This window comes from Chiloscyllium plagiosum, unplaced genomic scaffold, assembly GCF_037043375.1.
Source record: "Chiloscyllium plagiosum isolate Xiang-an unplaced genomic scaffold, Cpla_swu_hap1 HiC_scaffold_37, whole genome shotgun sequence".
Lineage (NCBI taxonomy): Eukaryota > Metazoa > Chordata > Chondrichthyes > Orectolobiformes > Hemiscylliidae > Chiloscyllium > Chiloscyllium plagiosum.
This window is the reverse complement of record NW_028270175.1, coordinates 38,549,410-38,571,462: the sequence shown is the minus strand read 5'-3', so window position 1 is coordinate 38,571,462 and position 22,053 is coordinate 38,549,410. Positions and strand designations below refer to the sequence as shown.

Genomic DNA, 22,053 nt, shown 5'->3' with positions numbered 1-22,053 from the left:
CTGATAGGAGGGAGACCAGAATTGCATGCAATATTCCAACAGTGGTCTGACCAATGTCTGTACAGCTGCAACATGACCTCTCAACTCCTGTACTCAATACTCTGACCAATAAAGGAAAGCATACCAAATGCCTTCTTCACTCTCCTATCTACCTATGACTCTACTTTCAAGGAGCTATGAACCTGCACTCCAAGGTCTCTTTCTTCAGCAACACTCCCTAGGATCTTACCATTAAGTGTATAAGTCCTGCTAATATTTGCTTTCCCAAAATGCAGCACCTCGCATTTATCTGAATTAAACTCCATCTGCCACTTCTCAGCCCATTGGCCCATCTGGTCCAGATCCTGTTGTAATCTGAGGTAACCCTCTTCGCTGTCCACTACACCTCCAATTTTGGTGTCATCTGCAAACTTACTAACTGTACCTCTTATGCTCGCATCCAAATCATTTATGTGAATGACAAAACGTAGAGGGCCCAGCACCGATCCTTGTGGCACTCCACTGGTCACAGGACTCCAATCTGAAAAACAACCCTCCACCACCATCCTCTGTCTTCTACCTTTGAGCCAGTTCTGTCACCAAATGGCTAGTTCTCCCTGTATTCCATGAGATCTAACCTTGCTAATCAGTCTCCCATGGGGAACCTTGTCAAACGCCTTATTTTAGATCATTATTTTAGATTATTATTGAAAGATAGATGGTATCAATTGAAGTAGGCTGTATATTTTGTCTGATATGAAATAAAACTCCGTATATTTGTGTTAAACCACATCTGACCAAGTACTGTTCAATCTGCTGTCAGATAGATGGAAATACAGGTGTAATATCCAGAAAATTGGGATATTATTGTTATGATTCTATGATATTGTGTAAGTTGAAATTGTTAAAAATCACACAACACCAAATTATAGTCCAACATGTTTATTTGGAAGTGCTAGCTTTGAGAGCGCTGCACCTTCATCCGGTAGGTGATTTCAGAGAGCTACCTGATGGAGGAGCAGCGCTGCAAAAGCTAGTGCTTCCAAGTAAACCTGTTGGATTGTAACCTGGTGTTGCATGAATTTTAACTTTGTCTACCCCAGTCCAACATTGGCACCTCCACATCATAAGCTGAAACTGGATAGCAGAAATTAAATCCTGTATTAATAAGATACTCAGGCCAGTTAGGGGAATAATTCATACGACTGAATCCATATAGCTAACTATGAGAGATTTATAATGAATAAAATTTAGTCTTGTGAGGCAAAAATAATGTATCTTTGGATGTATTTTTTTTTGCAACCCTATGAATTTTATCATTTGTAACTCTATAAATCTCAAAGGGTAGTTGGAACAACACTACTTTGAAATCCCGCCTTGGTCACTAAGCCTTCCTCAGCACAATAGAGATGTTGAAGATAAGGTAAAGCTGCTTCATGAACAGCTTCAGTACAAATTTAAAGTACACCCCTGCTTTAAGTTCAAAACATCCACTTTTGTGAGACTATTTTGGAGCAAATTACTGCAGATGCTTGAATCTGTACTGGAAACAAAAATGCTGGAAATCACAGAGGGTTAGGCAGCATCCATGGAGAGATGGCAAGCTAACATTTTGAGTCTAGATTTTCAAAAGAAATGTAACCAGGTACTATGATGATACTATGGCTTTAAGAGGTGTGAGCGGCACGGTGACACAGTGGTTAGCACTGCTGCCTCACAGCGCCAGAGACCCGGGTTCATTTCCCGCCTCAGGCGACTGACTGTGTGGAATTTGCACATTCTCCCCGTGTCTGCGTGGGTTTCCTCCGGTGCTCCGGTTTCCTCCCACAGTCCAAAGATGTGCAGGTCAGGTGAATTGGCCATGCTAAATTGTCCGTAGTGTTAGGTAAGGGGTAAATGTAGGGGTATGGGTGGTTTGCGCTTCGGCGGGTCGGTGTGGACTTGTTGGGCCGGAGGGCCTGTTTCCACACTGTAAAGTAATCTAATCTGTAAAGTAATCTAATCTAAAATCCTGATTTGTTTGTTCGTAAAGAAAGATTGAGACAGAGGAGTCAAGTAATCAGTTCCAAACCAATAAAATAAACATCTTGTGAGGTTGTTAGAAACGAAAATCGCTTCTCAATAATCGCTCTAGACAAATTCAGGAAAACAAAGTTTTATTAACAAGTCAAGTCTGCAGAGTCGGGCACCCTTAAAGAAAAGGCGCGCTGAGGCTTACAAAGTCTCCATTATTTATAGGACAAGTCCCTCCTCTCCTTGGCTCCAACAAGCCATGAGGTTCACATTCTTAAAAACATCATTATTTTTATCACAAAGTCTGCAACAAAAGGCTCCAGAGTCTCCAAAGTTTGTTGTTTCTCTCACCCTGTAGTCTTATCAGTCAAAAGCTTTAATTTGAAACAGATGTCTCAAGTTGTTCCCCCATCCTGGAGTCTTATCAGTCAGGGACTCATCCTTCACAGCTGTGTGAATGGCTTCATTAATCAAGAGCCTGCTTGCTTTTACTATAGCTCACAAATTGTCAGCATTCTGCACAATTTAAACTACTCTACTTTTGAGTATATAAAATGGTTGTTAGAAAAGAAACAAAGGTTTTGTCTTTTATTATAGATCAGTCTGTGGTCCAGGCACATCTTAAAGTTTAAACCGAAATTACCTCTTACAATTCCACCCTTTTCTTTCTTTAAGATGTGCCTGACCAAGATAAGCCCCCCCCCTTCCCTCAAGGGCCCGGGAAATCCTTGGTCTTTCGCAGCAACATCACTTTAAGTTCCCGTGTCCCATGTTGTGGAACCACCACTGCCTGGAGTCGGGAAATATTTTTCTGAATTAAAAACTGAATACAGGGAGTTAGGCAGGGTAATACGAGAAGAAGAATCATGCCGCCCCCAACCACCAGCAACGCCGTGCGCCACCAGCTACCACCTAGGAGACCATCCCACCAATACAGTCCAAGTAGAGTTCATTATTACTGTCTTTTCAGTTTTACCGACAACGGCTTGTCCCCTTGCTCGCATGTCCAGGTGCTTTCTTCTTCAGGCGGAACGGGCCCCTTTATCCTTGATGCGTGGACCCACCCTTTTTCTTTCGTTCGAACAGCTGCCTCAGTTGTTAACAGAACCAGGAACGGTCCTTCCCACCGCGGCTGGAGCTTTTCGGCCTTCCAGGTCTTAACAAGTATCCAATCTCCGGGCTCCACCTTATGCAGGAGGAAGTCGAGCGGCGGAGTCTGAGCCAGGAGACCTTTCCTTCGGAGTTCTGCAAAAGAACGGGATAAGGCCAGTAAATAGGTTCGGATAAATACATCCCCCCCTTGTAGAGTGGGACATCCATCAACCTTACTCCAATACGGTAATCCGAAGAGCATTTCATAGGCGGAAACCCCGACATCTCGGCGAGGTGCCGTACGTATCCTCATTAGGGCAATGGGCAGGCACTTTGGCCAGGGTAACTTAGTTTCTAACATCAGCTTAGTCAATTGGGTCTTGAGCGTGCCATTCATTCTCTCAACTCGACCCGAACTCTGAGGATGCCAGGGTGTGTGGAATTTCCATTGGATGCCCAGGGCATTACAGATCAAATGGTGTAGCTTAGAAATAAAATGCGTCCCGCAATCGGAGTCAATAGATTCCATTATGCCATATCTCGGGATTATGTTCTCTAACAACAGTCGGGCCACGGTTGGTGCATCGTCTTTGGCAGTTGGGAAAGCCTCTACCCAGTGAGTGAAATGGTCTACTATTACTAGCAGATATTTCCATCTCTGTACTGGGGGTAATTCTGTAAAGTCGACTTGGATCCTCTGAAATGGCCTAATCGCTAGGGGCTGACCACCAGCTGGCATAGAACGCATGGTTTTCTGATTAATACGCCGGCAAGTGGGGCATCCGACTACCTCTTGTTGGGCTAATGTGTATATCCCCCTGCATACATAGTCTCTCAGGATTGTGTCACACATGGCTTGCACCCCCCAGTGGGTCTGATGGTGTAATCGGTGCAGAATACCCCGGGTGATCTGTTTGTTCAGTACTTGTCTCCCATCAGGAACCGTCCACTTCCCGTTAGTATCTAGCCGGGCACCCAATTGATCCATTTTATCAATCTCCCCCTGGGTGAAGACGGGTTGTTTAGCGAGGCCCTCCCTCAACGGTATTAACGTTAACAATTGGACGGATTTTTCGACCGCTGCCCGCTTGGCTTCCTCGTCTGCCAGCCGGTTTCCCACCGCTTCCGGTGTCGACCCCTTCTGGTGACCGGGTACATGGACTACTGCAAGTTCCGTAGGTAACGCCAGGGCTTCCAACGTTAGGCTGATCATTTGTTCGTGAGCTAATTCCTTTCCCCGGGAAGTTATCAATCCTCGCTCTTTCCAGATTTTCCCGAAAGTATGAACGACTCCGTATGCATACTTTGAGTCAGTATATATGGTCCCCACTTTCCCTTCCAACAGCTTTAGGGCCCTCTGGAGGGCGTACAACTCACAGGATTGGGCTGACCACTTCCCGGGCAGTCGTCCAGACTCAATCGTCCGTTTCGGGTCTTGGGGTAATCTTTAAGTTGGAACAATAGAAGCAGCATGAAGAGGTTGGGTCAGGCTTCCACAGAACCAGCATTGTAGTTTAAATTTCAGAAGTTTTAGGAGTTTGAAATCTTTATACATCACTCCCTGTTACAGCAAAATATCTGATTTCTTTCTCTCTCTCTCAGAATTTTCTCTTGATGTTCTTTCCCTCCTGGACTGGAAAATTGCCTGTGAGACAATCTATTTTGCTGAATTTGCCTGTGTCAAGGGTATGTTCATGGTATGTTACTATCTTGGAACAGCTAATCAGTGGTTGTTAGCATATATATTAAGTATATATTTGCAGTATTTTGATTAAGCATTTTTGTTTTCTTATTTTGCCTTTATTTAACTATAGTGCAAGAATATAGTATATTTTGCTTCAAGCCTAATAGTTTGACCAATTGAATTACAACCAGCACACAACCCTGACACAAAATAAGAAAATGTTGGGGTCTAGACCTACCTCTGAATATATTTTGAGGAGGTTTGATCTGGTCCATAACAAAATGGGAGCTCTTTTCAGGATTAAAATCTAATTCCAGATTGTGTTTAGGATTATTGGACTCAAAGTGTTCTCTTGTTGGGTGTTGCATTCAGTTAGTTTAAAAAGGGTATGCCTTGTGTTGTAATAGCTCTTTCAATAACTAAAAGTTTCCTTGGGGCGGATGGTGTAGAAGTCATTTTGGGAGGTTTACTCAGAAAATGAGCAAGGCAAAGCTTTTGGAATTGGCAGACAAGCTGGTGTTGGGGTAGCCTTTGTCCGTGAACAACAGGGAGGTAATTGTAGCAATAGCTTAACATTTATGATTGCCAGAATTGCTACTAGCATGTGTGGAAAAGGAGAAAGAGAGATATTTTGAACTTCAGAGATTGGAATTGAAGACTCAAAGTTGACTTAAAATGATCAGGTAGAGGGGAAAAGATAGGAGTATTGCTGAGGGCAGTGATGGAGCAATCCTATCGAAGCCAAAGGCAAGTGCAGATCTGTTTATATATGTTTATGTATTGCCTAGGTTTGATGAAAAGGATGTGGAAGTCATTTTTATTTCACTTGAGAAAGTGGCTAAACAAACGAAATGGCCAGTGACCATGGGGGTATTATTGATCCAAACAAACTTGATAGGTAGATCTAGTAAGGTATTTACTTCATTATCAGAGCAGGTACCTGGGGTATATGATGAGGTAAAAAAGACATGGGTTTTAAGTGCAAATGAACTAGTACCACATGCCTACAGACAATGTTTTAGGAATCTAAGGAGAGAACCTGGTCAGACATAAAGAGAGTTTGAAATGATCAAACAAAGTAACTTTGAGAGGTGGATAAAAGCATTGAAAATAGATCAAACATATGACACTCTTAAATGATTATTTTGGAGGAGTTCAAAAATTCATTTCCTAAAGTCATAAGAACTCGTGTGAAAGAGCAGAGAGTTAAGACTGCCAGATTAACAATGGAAATGGCTGATGATTATAAGCTGGTTCATAAATCAAAACTTGGCTTCTGACATCAGTTTCAATCTGTCAGGGATAGAAATTGGGGTAAAAAGAAATTCTTAGATGGTAAGAGAAAAGGAGATGTTGTGGTTCTGTTCGCCGAGCTGGAAGTTTTGTTGCAAACGTTTCGTCCCCTGGCTAGGCGACATCATCAGTGCTTGGGAGCCTCCTGCAAAGCTCTTCTTTGATGTTTCCTCCGGTGTTTATAGTGGTCTGTCCCTGCCGCTTCCGGTTGTCAGTTTCAGCTGTCCGCTGTAGTGGTTGGTATATTGGGTCCAGGTCGATGTGTTTGTTGATGGAGTTTGTGGATGAATGCCATGCCTCTAGGAATTCCCTGGCTGTTCTCTGTCTGGCTTGCCCTATGATAGTAGTGTTGTCCCAGTCGAATTCATGTTGCTTGTTGTCTGCGTGTGTGGCTACTAAGGATAGCTGGTCGTGTCGTTTCGTGGCTAGTTGATGTTCATGTATGCGGATTGTTAGCTGTCTTCCTGTTTGTCCTATATAGTGTTTAGTGCAGTCCTTGCATGGTATGTTGTACACTACATTCGTCTTGCTCATGTTGGGTATCGGGTCCTTCGTTCTGGTGAGTTGTTGTCTGAGCGTGGCTGTTGGTTTGTGTGCCGTTATGAGTCCTAGGGGTCGCAGTAATCTGGCAGTCAGTTCCGAGATGCTCCTGATGTATGGTAGTGTGGCTAGTCCTTTTGGTTGTGGTATGTCCTCGTTCCGTGGTCTTTCTCTTAGGCATCTGCTGATGAAGTTGCGCGGGTATCCGTTTTTGGCGAATACCTTGTATAGGTGTTCCTCTTCTTCTTTTTGCAGTCCTGGTGTACTGCAGTGTGTTGTGGCCCTTTTGAATAGTGTCCTGATGCAGCTTCGTTTGTGTGTGTTGGGGTGGTTACTTTCATAGTTTAGGACCTCTCCCACAGACAGCTCACAGACACGGAAAGAACAATACTGGTCAAGGGGCTCAACTACAACCACAGGGATGCCAAGACAGCAGACTTCCTAGCAGCACTAGAAGGCACTCAGGAACAATGGACTGACAGAAGAGACACAACAAACAGTGAGACAAACTATCGTACCTATGATAATAAGGAAAAGACAAACACATAACCTCAACACCAAGGAGAGGGAAGCACTGAAATCACTAAGAAACGATAAGAACATAATCATACTACCAGCAGATAAAGGCAGAATGACGGTCATCCTAGATAAATCTGATTACATCCATAAAGCACAACAACTACTTGAAGATACCAACACCTACCAAAAGAGAGAGTTTGACCCCACCCCACAGCTCACCAATAGGATAAATAACACACTAAGGAATCTACAAAAAAACGGACAGATAACCAGAGCTGACCTACAAAAAATGAAACCGGAAAGCAACAACACCCCCAGATTCTATGGATTACCTAAAGTACACAAACCAGACATCCCACTCAGACCCATAGTATCACTACCAGGGACACCATCATACAAACTGGCCAAAGAACTACATCAGAAATTGAAACACCTCGTCAGCGGATCCAAACACTCTATACAATCAATACAGGAATTCTTGGACATCATCAGAAATATACACATAGACAAAGAAGAAACCATGATATCATTCGACGTGACGGCACTGTTCACTTCGATTGACAAAACCCTAGCCAGAGAAACGTTTGCAACAAAAACTTCCAGCTCGGCGAACAGAACCACAACAACGAGCACCCGAGCTACAAATCTTCGCACAAACTTTGAGAAAAGGAGATCTCACTGAAGATAATAAAGATAATTTACCACAGGGTAAAAAGGAACCCATGAGGGTGAGAAAGAAGGTATTTTCACTGAAAAAAGGTAGGCCACATGAAGTAACCTTTTTCATGGATTAGAAAAGGCACTGGGAAGACAGATGTGGGAAAACATGATAAGCCAGTGAGTTTTATTGAAGTAGTAAAGAAAAGTACAGTGGAAGCTAAAAAGATGCAAAAGACCAGATCTCTTTTAAAACATTTACTGGCGTGGGTAAGGTTTACTCATGTATACCAGGAACAGCAGGTAACGAAACTAAAATTTTAAGAGATACAAGACCAGATCAATTGTTGATAGTGAAAGATGAGGAGATATGTAATTCAGAAAGCGTAATGCTAGAAAAGGTGGCAATTTGTGGATTTCAAGGGGTGAGAAGAGCAGTGTTCCATTATATATAATGAGGTTGAAGAGTCCAGTGGAAAGAGGTGGTGGTAGTGGTAGGAGTAATAGAGAAATTCTCAATTCTGGAAATACAGTTTACTCTCGGTAATAATATAGTTGGATCACAGGTGGGAATGATGCCTATTGTGGTTGAAAAGCCAGTGGACAAGCAGGTAACTGAGGTATTCCAGGAAGTATATCCTGGGATTTTTCCTGACTGTATAGTAACAAAGTCACAAAGCCATATGTTGAAATAGGAGGAGAAATCAAGGAGTAAAGATGAAGAAGTTGAAGTTCAATTATCAGAAACCGTTTGATCAAATGGTTGGGGAAAACAAGAACAGGTGGAGGACAAAGAGGATGTTTTTAGTTCAAAGAGGGTAATCGACTTACAACAAAAAGATTTTTTAAAAAGCCAGTTGTATAAAAAGATATAGATAGAAGAAGCATCAGAGTGTTTCCTAGAATATTATTATCTTATAAATGAAGCCTTGGTGAGGAAATGGAGACCATCACATATTCAGGCAGATGAGAAATGGGCAGAAGTTCATCAAATTGTATTACCAGTGGGTTATAGAAAGGAGGAGTTGTGGGTAGCATATGAATTACCAGTAGTAAGTTATTTGGGTGTAAGGAAAACTCAAAACAAAGTACAATGTTTTTGACCTGGACTACATAAAGATGTGGTTGAATTTTGCTGGATGTATCAAGTAGTAGAAAAACCTCAGGCTGTGATGAAACCAGTACCCTTGGGGTTGGTGAAACTTAGAACACGGATCAGCTATGATCTTACTGAGTGATGGAGCAGGTTTGATGGGCCAAATGGCCTACTTCTCCTTCTAATTTATATCATAGAATCCCTACAGTGTGGAAACAGGCCATTTGGCTCAACAAGTCCACCAACCCTCCAAAGAGTAATTCACCCAAACCCATTCCCCTACCCTATTACTCTACATTTACTTCTGACTAATGTACCTAACCTACACATCCCTGAACACTGTGGGCAATTTAACATGGCCAATTCACCCAATCTGCATATGTTTTGGACTGTGGGAGGAAACCAGAGCACCCAGAGGAAACCTATGCAGACACGGGAAGAATGTGCAAATTCCACACTGACAGTCACCCAAGGTTGAAATTGAACCTGGTCCCTGGTGCTGTGAGGCAGCAGTGCTAACCACTGAGCCACCATGCTGCCCCAAATTGTTATGCATCAGACCAAACACCCTCAAAATATAGCCTAGATCCCAACACTTTCTTATTTTTATAAAATAATAAAAAAAAGCTTAACTGTAACTCTGTCAAAATACTTTACAAGTTAATATATATGTTAACTATCACTGATTAGCTGTACCAAGATAGAAACATCCCATAAACATACGATTGGCAGAGGCAAATTCAGTAAAATAATCACAAATGCAACATTCCTCCTGTTCAGGAGGAAAGAATATCAAGAGAAATTCTAAGAGAGAGAAAGAACTCAAGCATTTTGCTGTAGGGAGAGATGTACAGTAGCTTCTAAATACTAACAGCTACTGCAAGTTAAACAAAAAATCTTGGTTCTTGGGAGCTTGACCCCACTCCTTCATGCTGTTCCAACTTATAAAAACCCTTATTGGCTTGGGACAGACCACTCAGTACCTCTGTCTCAATGCCTCGTCATAAAAATAAGGACATAATGCACCTCTTAAAGCCATAGCATCGTCACAGCAACTGCCTCCTTGAAAACAATGAACAAAAATGAACAGTTGACTAAGACAGGAATCAAACCCGGCTACCTGGTGCTGTGAGGCAGCAGCGCTAACCACTGAGCCATGGTGCTGCCTCCAAATGGTTATGCACCAGACTAAACACCCTCAAAATATATTAAAATTATAGCTCGATAGCTTCATTTTTTAAAAAGTCTTGGTCTTACATTATTACACTACAATACACACACATTGTATTGTGTCTAAGCATATAAACATTCACTACTACAGTCCATTTCAATCTGTTTTTCCCACCCTCAAACGTCTCTATCTTCAGTCATCAAGGTCATAACAACACATCGGCAATTATATTCTCTCATCCTGCCTTATGTGTAATTTTCAAATTGAATAACTTTATAAGCTTCATCTAAACAGTCTGGATTTTTATCCTTAAATTTTTCTAAAAATGTTAAGGGGTTATGATCAGTGTATACAATTGTCTCAGACATATTACTGGCAGAATAAATTTTGAAATGTTGGAGCACCAACACCAAACTCAAGGTTTCTTTCTCAATTGTGGAATATTTCTGTTAATGAATATTCAGCTTTTTGGAAAAACACCCAATATGTCTTTCTATCTTCTCATCATCATCTTGCAAAAGTACAGCACCAACACTCACATCACTCACATTGATTGCCACCATTACATTGTTAGGAGTGGCTAACACTGGAGCAGTAGTTAACATGGCTTTCAGGTTGTCAAATGTCTTCTGACAGTCTTCCATCCAATGGAATTTTCTGCACTTCCACCCTGCTACAAATCTCACCATAGCCCACTTTGCTCAGCCCCTGGAAGAGTCTGCACATTGTCTTTACTCCATGTGGTCTTCTGCCTCTCCCAGTCTGTAAAATTGAAATCTCTGATTATCTTTGCACTTTCCTCCTCATCTCTCTTTTAGGCACATTTGGAGATGAAATAACGGGTACGTCGGGTTCCAAGAGATCAATTATGTTAGGGATTCTGTCGTCCGAGGTACAGACAGATGTTTCTTTGGCCAGCAGCGAGAAATCAGAATGGTGTGTTGCTTCCCTGGTGCTAGGATCAAGGATGTCTCAGAGAGGGTGCAGAATGTTCTCAAGGAGGAGAGGGGCCAGCAAGAGATCATTGTCCACATTGGAACCAACGACATAGGAAGGGAAAAGGTTGAGATTCTAAAGTGAGATTACAGTGAGTTAGGCATGAATTTCAAAAGGAGGTCCTCGAGAGTAGTACTATCTGGATTACTCCCAGAGCTACGAGCTAGTGAAGGCAGGAATAGGAGGATAGAGCAGATGAATGCATGGCTGAGGAGCTGGTGTAGGGGAGAAGGATTCACATTTTTGGATCATTGGAATCTCTTTTGGGGTCGAAGTGACCTGTACAAGAAGGACGGATTGCACCTAAATTGGAAGGAGACTAATATACTGGCAGGGAAATTTGCTAGAACTATTCAGGAGGATTTAAACTTGTAAGGTGCGGCGCGGTGGGGTGGAACCCAGGGAGATAGTGAGGAAAGAGATCAATCTGAGATTGGTACAGTTGAGAACAGAAGCAAGTCAAACAGTCAGGACATGCAGGGACGAGGTAGGGCTAATAAATTAAACTGCATCTATTTCAATGCAAGGGGCCTAATAGGGAAGGCAGATGAACTCAGGGCATGGATATGAACGTGGGACTGGGATATCATAGCAATTACAGGAACATGGCTCAGGGATGGACAGGACTGACAGTTTAATGTTCCAGGATATAAATGCTACAGGAACGATAGAAAGTGAGGCAAGAGAGGAGGAGGAGTGACGTTTTTGATAAGGGATAGCATTACAGCTGTACTGAGGGAGGATATTCCTGGAAATACATCCAGGGAAGTTATTTGGATGGAACTGAGAAATAAGAAAGGGATGATCACCTTACTGGGATTGTATTATAGACCCCCTAATAGTCAGAGGGAAATTGAGAAACAAACTTGTAAGGAGATCTCAGCTATGTGTAAGAATAATAGGGTGGTTATGATAGGGGATTTTAACTTTCCAAACATAGACTGGGACTGACATAGTGTTAAAGGTTTAGATGGAGAGGAATTTGTTAAGTGTGTACAAGAAAATCTTCTGATTCAGTATGTGGATGTACCTACTAGAGAAGGTGCAAAACTTCACCTACTCTTGGGAAATAAGGCAGGGCAGGTGACTGAAGTGTCAGTGGGGGGATCACTTTGGGGCCAGTGACCATAATTCTATTAGATCTAAAATAGTGATAGAAAAGGAAAGACCAGATCTAAAAGTTGAAGTTCTAAATTGGAGAAAGGCCAATTTTAATGGTATTAGGCAAGAACTTTCAAAAGCTGACTGGGGCAAATCAGGTAAAGGAACGGCTGGAAAATGGGAAGCCTTCAGAAATGAGATAACGAGAGTCCAGAGAAAGTATATTCCTGTTAGGATGAAAAGAAAGGCTGGTAGGTACAGGGAATGCTGAATGACTAAAGAAATTGAGGTTTTGGATCGGAAAACAAAGGAAGCATATGTCAGGTATAGACAGGATAGATCGAGTGAATCCTTAGAAGAATATAAAGTAGAAGTATACCAAAGATGGAAATCAGGAGAGCAAAAAGGGGACATAAGATAGTTATGGCAAATAGAATTAAGGAGAATCCAAAGGGTTTTTACAAATACATTAAGGACAAAAGGGTAACTAGGGAGAGAATAGGGCCCCTCAAAGATCAGCAAGGCGGCCTTTGTGTGGAGTGGCCGAAAATGGGGGAGAAACTAAGCAAGTATTTTGCATCGTATTTACTGTGGAAAAGGACATGAAAGATATAGAATGTAGGAAAATAGATTGTGTCATCTTGAAAAATTTCCATATTACAGAGGAGGAAGTGCTGGATGTCTTGAAACGCATAAAGGTGGATAAATCCCCAGGACCTGATCAGGTGTACCCCAGAACTCTTTGGGAAGCTAGGGAAGTGATTGCTGGGCCACTTGCTGAGATAGTCCCAGGTGAAGTGCTGGAAGACTGGAGGTTGGCTAACATGGTGCCACTGTTCAAGAAGGGTGGCAAGGATAAGCCAGGGAACTATAGACCAGTGAGTCTGACTTTGGTGGTGGGCAAGTTGTTGGAGGGAATCCTGAGGGACAGGATGTACATCTATTTGGAAAGGCACGGACTGATTTGGGATAGTCAACATGGCTTTGTGCATGGGAAATCATGTCTCACAAACATGATTTAGTTTTTTGAAGAAGTAACAAAGAGGATTGATGAGTGCAGACCGGTAGATGTGATCTATATGGACTTCAGTAAGGCGTTCGACAAGGTTCTCCATGGGAGACTGGTTAGCAAGGTTAGCTCTCATGGAATATAGGGAGAACTAGCCATTTGGTGACAGAACTGGCTCAAAGCTAGAAGACAGAGGGTGGTGGTGGAGGGTTGTTTTTCAGACTGGAGATCTGTGACCAGTGGAGTGCCACAAGGATCGTTGTTGGGTCCACTACTTTTCATCATTTATATAAATGATTTGGATGTGAGCATAAGAGGTATAGTTGGTAAATTTGCAGATGACACCAAAATTGGAGGTGTAGTGGACAGCGAAGAAGATTACCTCAGATTACAACAGGATATGGATCAGATGGGCCAATGGGCTGAGAAGTGGCAGATGGAGTTTAATTCAGATAAATGCGAGTTGCTGCATTTTGGGAAAGCAAATCTTAGCAGGACGTAATGGTAAGGTCCTTGGGAGTGTTGCTGAACAAAGAGACCTTGGAGTGCAGGTTCATAGCTCCTTGAAAGTGGAGTCGCAGGTAGATAGGATAGACATTTGGTATGCTTTCCTTTATCAATCAGAGTATTGATACAGGAGTTGGGAGGTCATGTTGCGGCTGTACAGGACATTGGTTATACCACTTTTGGAATATTGCGTGCAATTCTGGTCTCCTTCCTATCGGAAAGATGTTGTGAAATTTGAAAGGGTTCAGAAAAGATTTACAAGGCTACTGCCATAGTTGGAGGATTTGAGCTATAGGGAAAAGCTGAACAGGCTGGGGCTGTTTTCCTGGAGCTTTGAAGGCTGAGGGGTGACCTTATAGAGGTTTATAAAATTATAAGGGGCATGGATAGGATAAATAGACAAAGTCTTTTCCCTCGGGGTAGGGGAACTAGACGGCATAGGTTTAGGGTGAGAAGGGAAAGATATAAAAGAGACCTAAGGGGCAATCTTTTTCATGCAGAGGGTGTTACATGCATGGAATGAGCTGCCAGAGGAAGTGTGGCCTTTCAGATAACCTTGTTTAACAGGGTATAGCCGCAACAAATTATTTATTTTTAGCCAGTTTTTCACCCAGAGAACAAGCGCAAAGAGATTTAATCCCTGCCAGTTGTACACAAGTTATTGACAATGGGATAACATCTTAATCCTGTTCATAGATATGTCTTTATATAGCTAGGTTCCAATGGCTTTTAAGTCTCCCCTCCCTAGTTTGGAGCAAGGAAATCAACTACATCTCCTGCCACTGCTAACCCACCTGAAATCAAATAACTTAGTAAAACTCAGTGATTTTCTCTGGCTAGGAGACACATTGGAAAAGTATTTACATATTGTGCTGTTACAGACAATGAGGAACTGACTTAGATCTAAATGAAGAAGAAATTAGTATTGTCAAATCTTGTAGAGAACCTAAAGGACAAGGTAACTCATGATGGGCTAGATGTTCTTATCTACTGCTTTTCTATCATATGCTTTCTCCAGCCTTTCTTTGGCTTCCATTCCGGTCCCCTGATATCACATGGTATTGCCGGCCCACGTAGGAGCCAAACTAGCTGTTCCTTGGCCTTTGGCCATTTAGTCTGAGCTGTGCTTTAACAGGTGCACGTGACCAGCTGTGGCCTCTCTCTTGGAATGGATGGAATAGAAGTGAATTTAAAAGTGCAGTTTGCATAGGATACAGAGAGTAAAATGGTCCAGCTGGGAGCATTTGTGCAGGATTCAACTGTAATAAACACTAAGTTTGCCAAAAATAGCCCCCAAGCCCAACTTTGGACCTCCCACTAAAATTTAATTACATTTGCAGTCATTTTTTTCTTTGTTGAATAGTATCCCCTGGAAACAAATCTAAATTGAATAACAACTATTGTAAAATTAAAAAAGTTATGAGATCAGATTGAAATTTGAGAATGAATTCAAAATATTTAATGTAAAAAAGAAAATTGTAAAAGTAATTTCTCCCTCAATCTGAAATGTTAAGGTATAGAAATGCATGAATAAGTGATTTGCCACAGGGATGGGACATGCATTTTTTCTGAGTGAAGTATATGGTTTTCTTCTGTAAACTTGTTCCTTTTCTAGGAAGCAGAGAGAGATGGGTTATGAAAAGTTAGGTTTATTGTTGTCAAGCATAGGTTGCATGTGGAAACAAATCCTGTTCTGTTGTGCTCTCAGCATTGTGTCTTAATCCCAACTCCTCAATGTCTGAAACAGCACAATGTGTAAACACTCTTCCAATGTGTCTCTTAGCCATAGATAAAGTAAAGCCCAATCATTGCTTCTGCTAAATTAGCTGACTTAAGGTAGTTTTGCAGTGACATTGAGTGCAATTGGTTTCCTTGATCCTAATTAGGAAAGGGAGATTTGCAAGTCATCAAAGATGTATACATGGATATGATTAAGATATATACCATTGTCAAACAATGAAAATAGCCCCTGCTGTACTTTTGTAATCTTAGTCAACTAATCCTGCAATATGTTCTCTGAGTTTGTTGCCTTCCCAACAACTCTTAATCTCTACCTTCCTGTTATGTGCCCAAACAATGTTCTCAATTGCCCTCTGGAAATTAATATCACCAATAGCCTTGGTATTCCTATTCCATCACTGAGAGATATAACCATCTTTGATTACTTCTTTGTTCCTCCATATTCCCTTCCCAATCCTATTTCCTTTGAGCCCACCTATGAGGAAGGTACCATTCAATCTGATCAGACACACCCTCACCTCCAACCCCTTGTCCCCATTACTCTCTTTCACACATTGGCAGTTCCCTTAGTATGGACCTCATCTCTACTCCTTTAAGTCCAAGAAACACAGGTGTGACAATATGGAAGATGACTGATTTTTAGCAATTCACCACCAGATCTTCCTGAAATATGTAAAGCACTCCCAAGAATGTCTTTTATCTGCTAAAACTGCTCACTACTCCAAGAACATCCTGGAATGAAAGACAATGCTTGGATTATTTTCTTTATAGAAATTGTCTTAAACATTTCTTCTCTATCTCCTGGTCCATCACCATCAATAACATGTGTGGAGCTCATGAACCTATTTGCCACCAGTATTGAAATTATTAGATCAGATATCTCTGAAACTTTCCTCGCTTTCCCTAGCCCAAGCCACGCATCCTCTAGGATACACCTCTGCCCTAATCCTGAACTAGTATCTTTCTCTAGTTTTCTCTCCTAACTCACACGATGCCCCCTCTGAGATTGTCTTCTTCATGAGATCCACTCCTCACTTTCACATTGATATTCCCATTAAAATAATAACTCATGTTCTCTTCTTGGCCTCTATGCTGATATTCTTACTCGTTCTCTCTAGCTCTTCAAATATTGACCACCCTTCTCATTCAAATCTGTTGTCATTAGCTCTGTTTAAAAAGCACCAATCCTGTCTCTCTGCCTTTATAAGCTACCATTCCATCACCACTATCATCCAACATAATGAGACTGCACATTCATCCAACTATCATCCAACTGAATGAGACTGTCATACTCTTGTTTGTCTAATTGTAACCAGAGAATTGTTCTCTTCTGTTTGTGTTCCTCCACCATTATTTGTCGTGTCTCCCTATCTTGGCCCTTCCAATTTGTCATCTACATGATGCGCCTTTGGCAACATCATACAAAAACACATTGGTTTCCATTATATGTTGACAAAGCTCTGCGTCACTAACTGTCTTGACGCCTCTATTGATCAGAGCTTGTCAGAATGCTTGTCTGTCATGCAGTTATGGGTATGCATTTTTTTTTTCCAACTAAGCATTAAGAAGATGAAAGTCATTGTTTTTGGTATCTTACATAAATTCCATTCCCTAAACTTGTATCCTCTCCTGAGGCTGAACCAGTCAGTTCACAAACTTGATGTCATATTTCACTCTGAGCTGAGCTTCTGCACCATCACTAAGAACACCTACTCCCATGTCTGTAACATTTCCCAACATTTTCCCTCCTTCAACATATTTGCTGCTGAAATCCTTATTGACATCTTGATATTTCTAGACTTAATTATTCCCTGGATGGCTTCCCACATTTATCCTCAGTAAACTTGTTATCAAACCTGTTCTTTCCATGTTGTAACATGTACCATGTCCAGTTACCTATCAGCCCTGTGTTTACTGAGCAATTTGGCTCCTTGTTTAGCATCACTTTGATTTTAAAATTTGTTCCTTGTTTCAAATCTATTCATGGCCTTACCCATTGCATTAATGTAGTTACCCCCAGCTTCACTGCTCTCTGAGACATTTGTTGTCCTCTAATTTTAATCACTCCAACATTGGTGGCTATAGCTTCAGCTATCTGGACCTTCGGCTCAGGAATTCCATTCCTAAACATCTCTATTCCTCTGTTTCTCTTTTCTCCTTCAAGACACAACTTAAAAATGAACTCTTTGGTCAAGTTTTTGGTCAGCTGCTGTAGTATCTCCTCTACGGTTCTGTATAATATTTTGTTTCAAATACCCAATGAAGCTCCTTGAGATGTATTTTAATGTTTAACGTTCTATATAAATCCAAATAATTGTCCCACTCGTCAGTCATGTGCACAAGCTGAGAGGTTGTCAATTTAGTTTTGATTTGTGGAAAGGTGCTCCGGGGCGAGAGTTATCTCACAAATGTTTCTAGGGTCCACCTATCTGCAGTGGGAGATGGCTTTCATTCCAGCCGTCTGGGTTGCATAATGATTTCATTCCCAAAGGACAGTGTTCAAATATTCTCTGCCAGTTAGTTCCTCCACCCACGCTATCTACAGTAAGCTGCATTCAGATATACACACAGAAATTTCATACCTCATGCACAAGCAGGTTTCTGAGACTCTTAGGAAATACCAATTAGGACAGGTTTTTCTAATGTCTGAATTTTGAACTCTCTATGTGTGAGGAAAGGGAAAGACCGGGAAATTCCCTTCTTCTATAACTCAATGGCATCACTTGAAAAGATTTGAGCATCATTTCTAACTCAACATACTGACCCTAAACCCTTGTTGAATTTGTGCAATTTTATATTATTGATGTAAACTTATGCGAACCGGCATTCACAGCCTGGTGCATTTTAAGGAGAATGATCAGTCTTGGTGCCAAGGAAAAGAAGATCAAATCTGTAAAAGCTGGATAGTTTACAAAGGGATACAGAACAAGGATTGAGTAAATGAAAAGGTTATAAATATTGGAACAGGAAATATGAAATATCTCTGTGATGAAAAATATGTCCATTAGTGAAAATATTGAACTAAATAAAGCTATTACTACTCATATTAATAATTATTTGGATGACATTCAGGCTACCTGATTTATGACATTTAGGTAAGGCCACACTTGAATATTGTGTGTGATTTGGTTATTGTTCCTTGTAAAGCTTGTTAATAATTGGATAGGTTCTACAAAATAAGGAAAATGCCAGAATCCAGAGATCTGAGTTGTAGCTGGGTCAAAATCCTACCCTCCCTCCCAGGGACAGTAACAGGGCCAGTGAGAGAAATCATTGCCTTTAATGCTTCTTCTGCTTCCAGGTCCTTTATCCAGTTCTCCTGAAGAAAAATTCAGTCAGTTCTGTCCTTTCCCTTTTTTACCTCATGTGTTTATCCAAAGGTCATGATAGCATAGTGGTAAGATTACTGAACCAGTAATCCAGATACCCAAGCTAATGCTCTGTGGTTCAATGTTGAGGAACTGCTAAAGAAAAAAGTCCAGGATGTGAGTTATATATAGACCTCCTAGCATTAGTCAAGACCCTGATGGGACTTATGTACAGGCCTCCTAGCATTAGTCAGGGTTTGGGGTAGAAAATAGATCAGGAGATTGAAAAGGCACGTAAGAAAGGCTCTACCACAATAACCAAGGGGGACATTGGCATGCAGGCAGACGGAAAAATCAGGCTTCATAGTAGATCCCAAGAAAAGGAATTCATGGAATGACTAAGATTTATTTTTGGAGAATCTTATGACAGAGCTCATTAGGGAACAGGTTTGGTGATGTGAAATAAGGCAAACCTCCATGGGCAGTGACCACAATATGATAGAATTCACCCTGCACTTTGAGAGGGAGAATCTTGAATCAGATGTAACAGTATTAAAATTGAGTAAAGGTAACTACAAAAACATGAGGGAGGAACTGGCCAGAGTTGATTGGAAGGGAGTCTAGCAGGGAAGACAGTGCAGCAGCAATGGCAGGAGTTTCTGGGGATAATTTGGGAGGCCACAGCAAAAATTCTTCTCAAGGAAGAGCAACATACTAAGGGGAGGTCAAGATATCCATGGCTGACAAGGGAAGTCAGGAACAGAATAAAAGCAAATGAGAAAGTATACAATGTGGTAACAATGAATGGGAAGCCAGAGCATTGGGAACCAGCAATGGATTACTAAAAAAATAAGTTGAGGGGGGAGAGTAGTGGGGGAAGACAAGATGAAATATGAGGGTAAGCTAGCTAGTTATGTAAAAGAAGATTGCAAGAGCTTTTTTTAGGTATCTAAAATGTAAGAGAGAGGCAAAAGTTGACATTAGGCTGCTGGAAAATAAGGCCAGAGAAGTAATAATGGGGAACAACAAAATGACAGGGAAACTGAATAGGTACTTTGCATTAGTTTTCACTCTGGAAGAGCAGAACTTCAAGAGAGTCAGATGGCAGAGATGAATGTAGTGGCCATCACTAAGGAGAAGGTGCTGGGGAAGTCTGACGGTGGATAAATCAACCAAAGTGGATGGATACACTTCAGGCTTCTAAAGGAGATAGCTGAAGTATTGGTTGTGATCTCTCAGGAATGACTGCAGTCAGGGAGGGTCCCTGAGGAATTAGAAAATGGCTAATGTATCTTCCATGTTTAAGAAGGGATGGAGACAGAAGATGAGAAATTACAGTCTGGTGAGCCTGACCTTGGTCATTGGTCAGATTTTAGAATCCATTATTAAGAATGAGATTGCGGAGTACTTGGAAATGCATGGCAAAATAGGGCCGAGTCAGCACCACTTTGTCAAGGGGAGGTTATCCCTGACAAATCTGTTAGAATTCTTTGAAGACGTAATGAGCAGTGAACATGATCTGTTTGGATTTCCAGAAGGCCTTTGACAAAATGCCGCACAGGAGGCTATTAAATAAGATAAGAGCTCATGATGTTGGGGACAAGGTATTGACGTGGATAGAGGATTAAGTGAGGCAGAGAGTGGGGATAAAGACATTTTTTACAGGATGGTAGCTGGTGACAAAAATGGAGTTCTGTAAGGGTCACAACTGTTGGGACCACAATTATTCATGTTATGCATTAACAATCTGGATGAAGGAACTGTGTGCATTGTTGCTAAGTTTGCAGATGACATAAGGGTATGTGGGGGACAGGAAATTGGGAGACAGGCTATGAGAGTGGATAAAGATGTGGCAGAAGGAATACAATGTGGGAAAGTGGAAATTTATGCACTTTGGTAGCAAGAATACAGGCTTGGATTGTGTTCTAAATGGGGAAAGGCTTTGGAAATCTGAAGCACAAAGGGACTTAGGAGTTCTAGTTCAGGAATGTCTTAAGCCTATACCGCAGGTTCATTTGGCAGTTAGGAAGGTGTGACGATGCTGCTCCTTTAACAAGATTATGTTGTTGCTGGCTTTTTTTTCAGAGGGGTCATAAAAGACACAGACTCTGAAAAGTCTGGGTTTGAAGGGTTTTAGGGCCAGTTTGATTATAGCTAACAGATGCTGCGTCAAGCAGAAGGCTTTCAAGTTTAAAGAAAAACTTGTACAATGAAAGGGGACTGGCTAGTTCCCCCAGCTTAGCTTTTCTCTGGTTTGGTTTGGTTTTTAGCAGTAGTGTAGAAAAAGCTGCTGGACCTAAAGAAGCAGGTCCAGGCTGGTACTGTCTCTGACTTCTCTTCTCTCAGATGCTGTGTTTGATTTTACTTCTTGTGCCAAAGAGTGTTTATGGGGATAATTCTAAGTATTTGGAACAGCATCACTGAGTTGGTATAATCTGTTGGGTTTTCAGATAGATTAAGTTATTCGGTATTCTATTGCTTGTGTTTCATTTGGTAATCTTGTGCATAAATTCTGTTTTGTTTTAATCTAAGTGGGTTGGTCAGCTGCATCACTCCTGCAATATCCACATTACCCCTGCTTAAATAACTAGCAAAGTTAGGGTCTGGGCTACTTTTTTGAAATATTTTGAGGGGTCTGGTGTGATCCATAACAAAGGCAAATGTTATAGAGTCATAGAGATGTAAGCACGGAAACAGACCTTTCGATCCTACTCATCCATGCCACCCAGATATCCTAACCTGATCTAGTACCATTTACCAGTATTTGGCCTAGATCCCTCTAAACCCTTCCTATTCATTTACCCATCCAGATGCCTTTTAAATGTTGCAATTGTACCAGCCTCCAACACTTCCTCTGACAGCTCGTTCCATACACCACCCTCTGTGTGAAAATTTCCCCTTAGGTCCATTTTAGATTTTTCCCCCTCTCACCCTAAACCTATGCCCTCTAGTTCTGGACTCCCCCATCCAGGGAAAATATCTTGTTTATTTACCCTATCCATGCCCCTCATGATTTTATGAACCTTGATAAGGTCATCCCTCAGCCTCCGACACTCCAGAGAAAACAGCCCCAGTCTATTTAGCCTCTCCCTGTAGCTCAAATCCTCCAACCTTGGCAACATCCTTGGAAATCTTTTCTGAACCCTTCCAAGTTTCAAAACATCATTCCAATAGGAAGGAGACCAGAATTGCACACAATATTCCAAAAGTGGCCTAACCAATGTCCTGTAGAACCACAACATGACCTCGCAATTCCTATACTTAATGCTATATCCAATAAAGGAAAGCATACCAAATGCCTTCTTCACTATCCTATCTACCTGCGACTTCACTTTCAAGCATCTATGA

The 22,053-nt window shown here is 41.5% G+C and overlaps 1 protein-coding gene across 3 annotated transcripts in view; it reads left to right on the top strand.

The window, feature by feature from the left end:
• Positions 1-22,053, top strand: part of b3gnt7l (UDP-GlcNAc:betaGal beta-1,3-N-acetylglucosaminyltransferase 7, like) — a 111,049-nt gene that overhangs the window by 23,695 nt on the left and 65,301 nt on the right. Inside the window, exon 2 of one of the 3 annotated variants that reach the window (XR_015753492.1) lies at positions 4,687-4,781. The exons of the other annotated variants lie outside the window; for them this stretch is intronic. The gene's annotated coding sequence lies outside the window, so the exon portion shown is untranslated. The remainder of the gene's footprint in view (positions 1-4,686; positions 4,782-22,053) is intronic. 3 annotated transcript variants of the gene reach the window in all.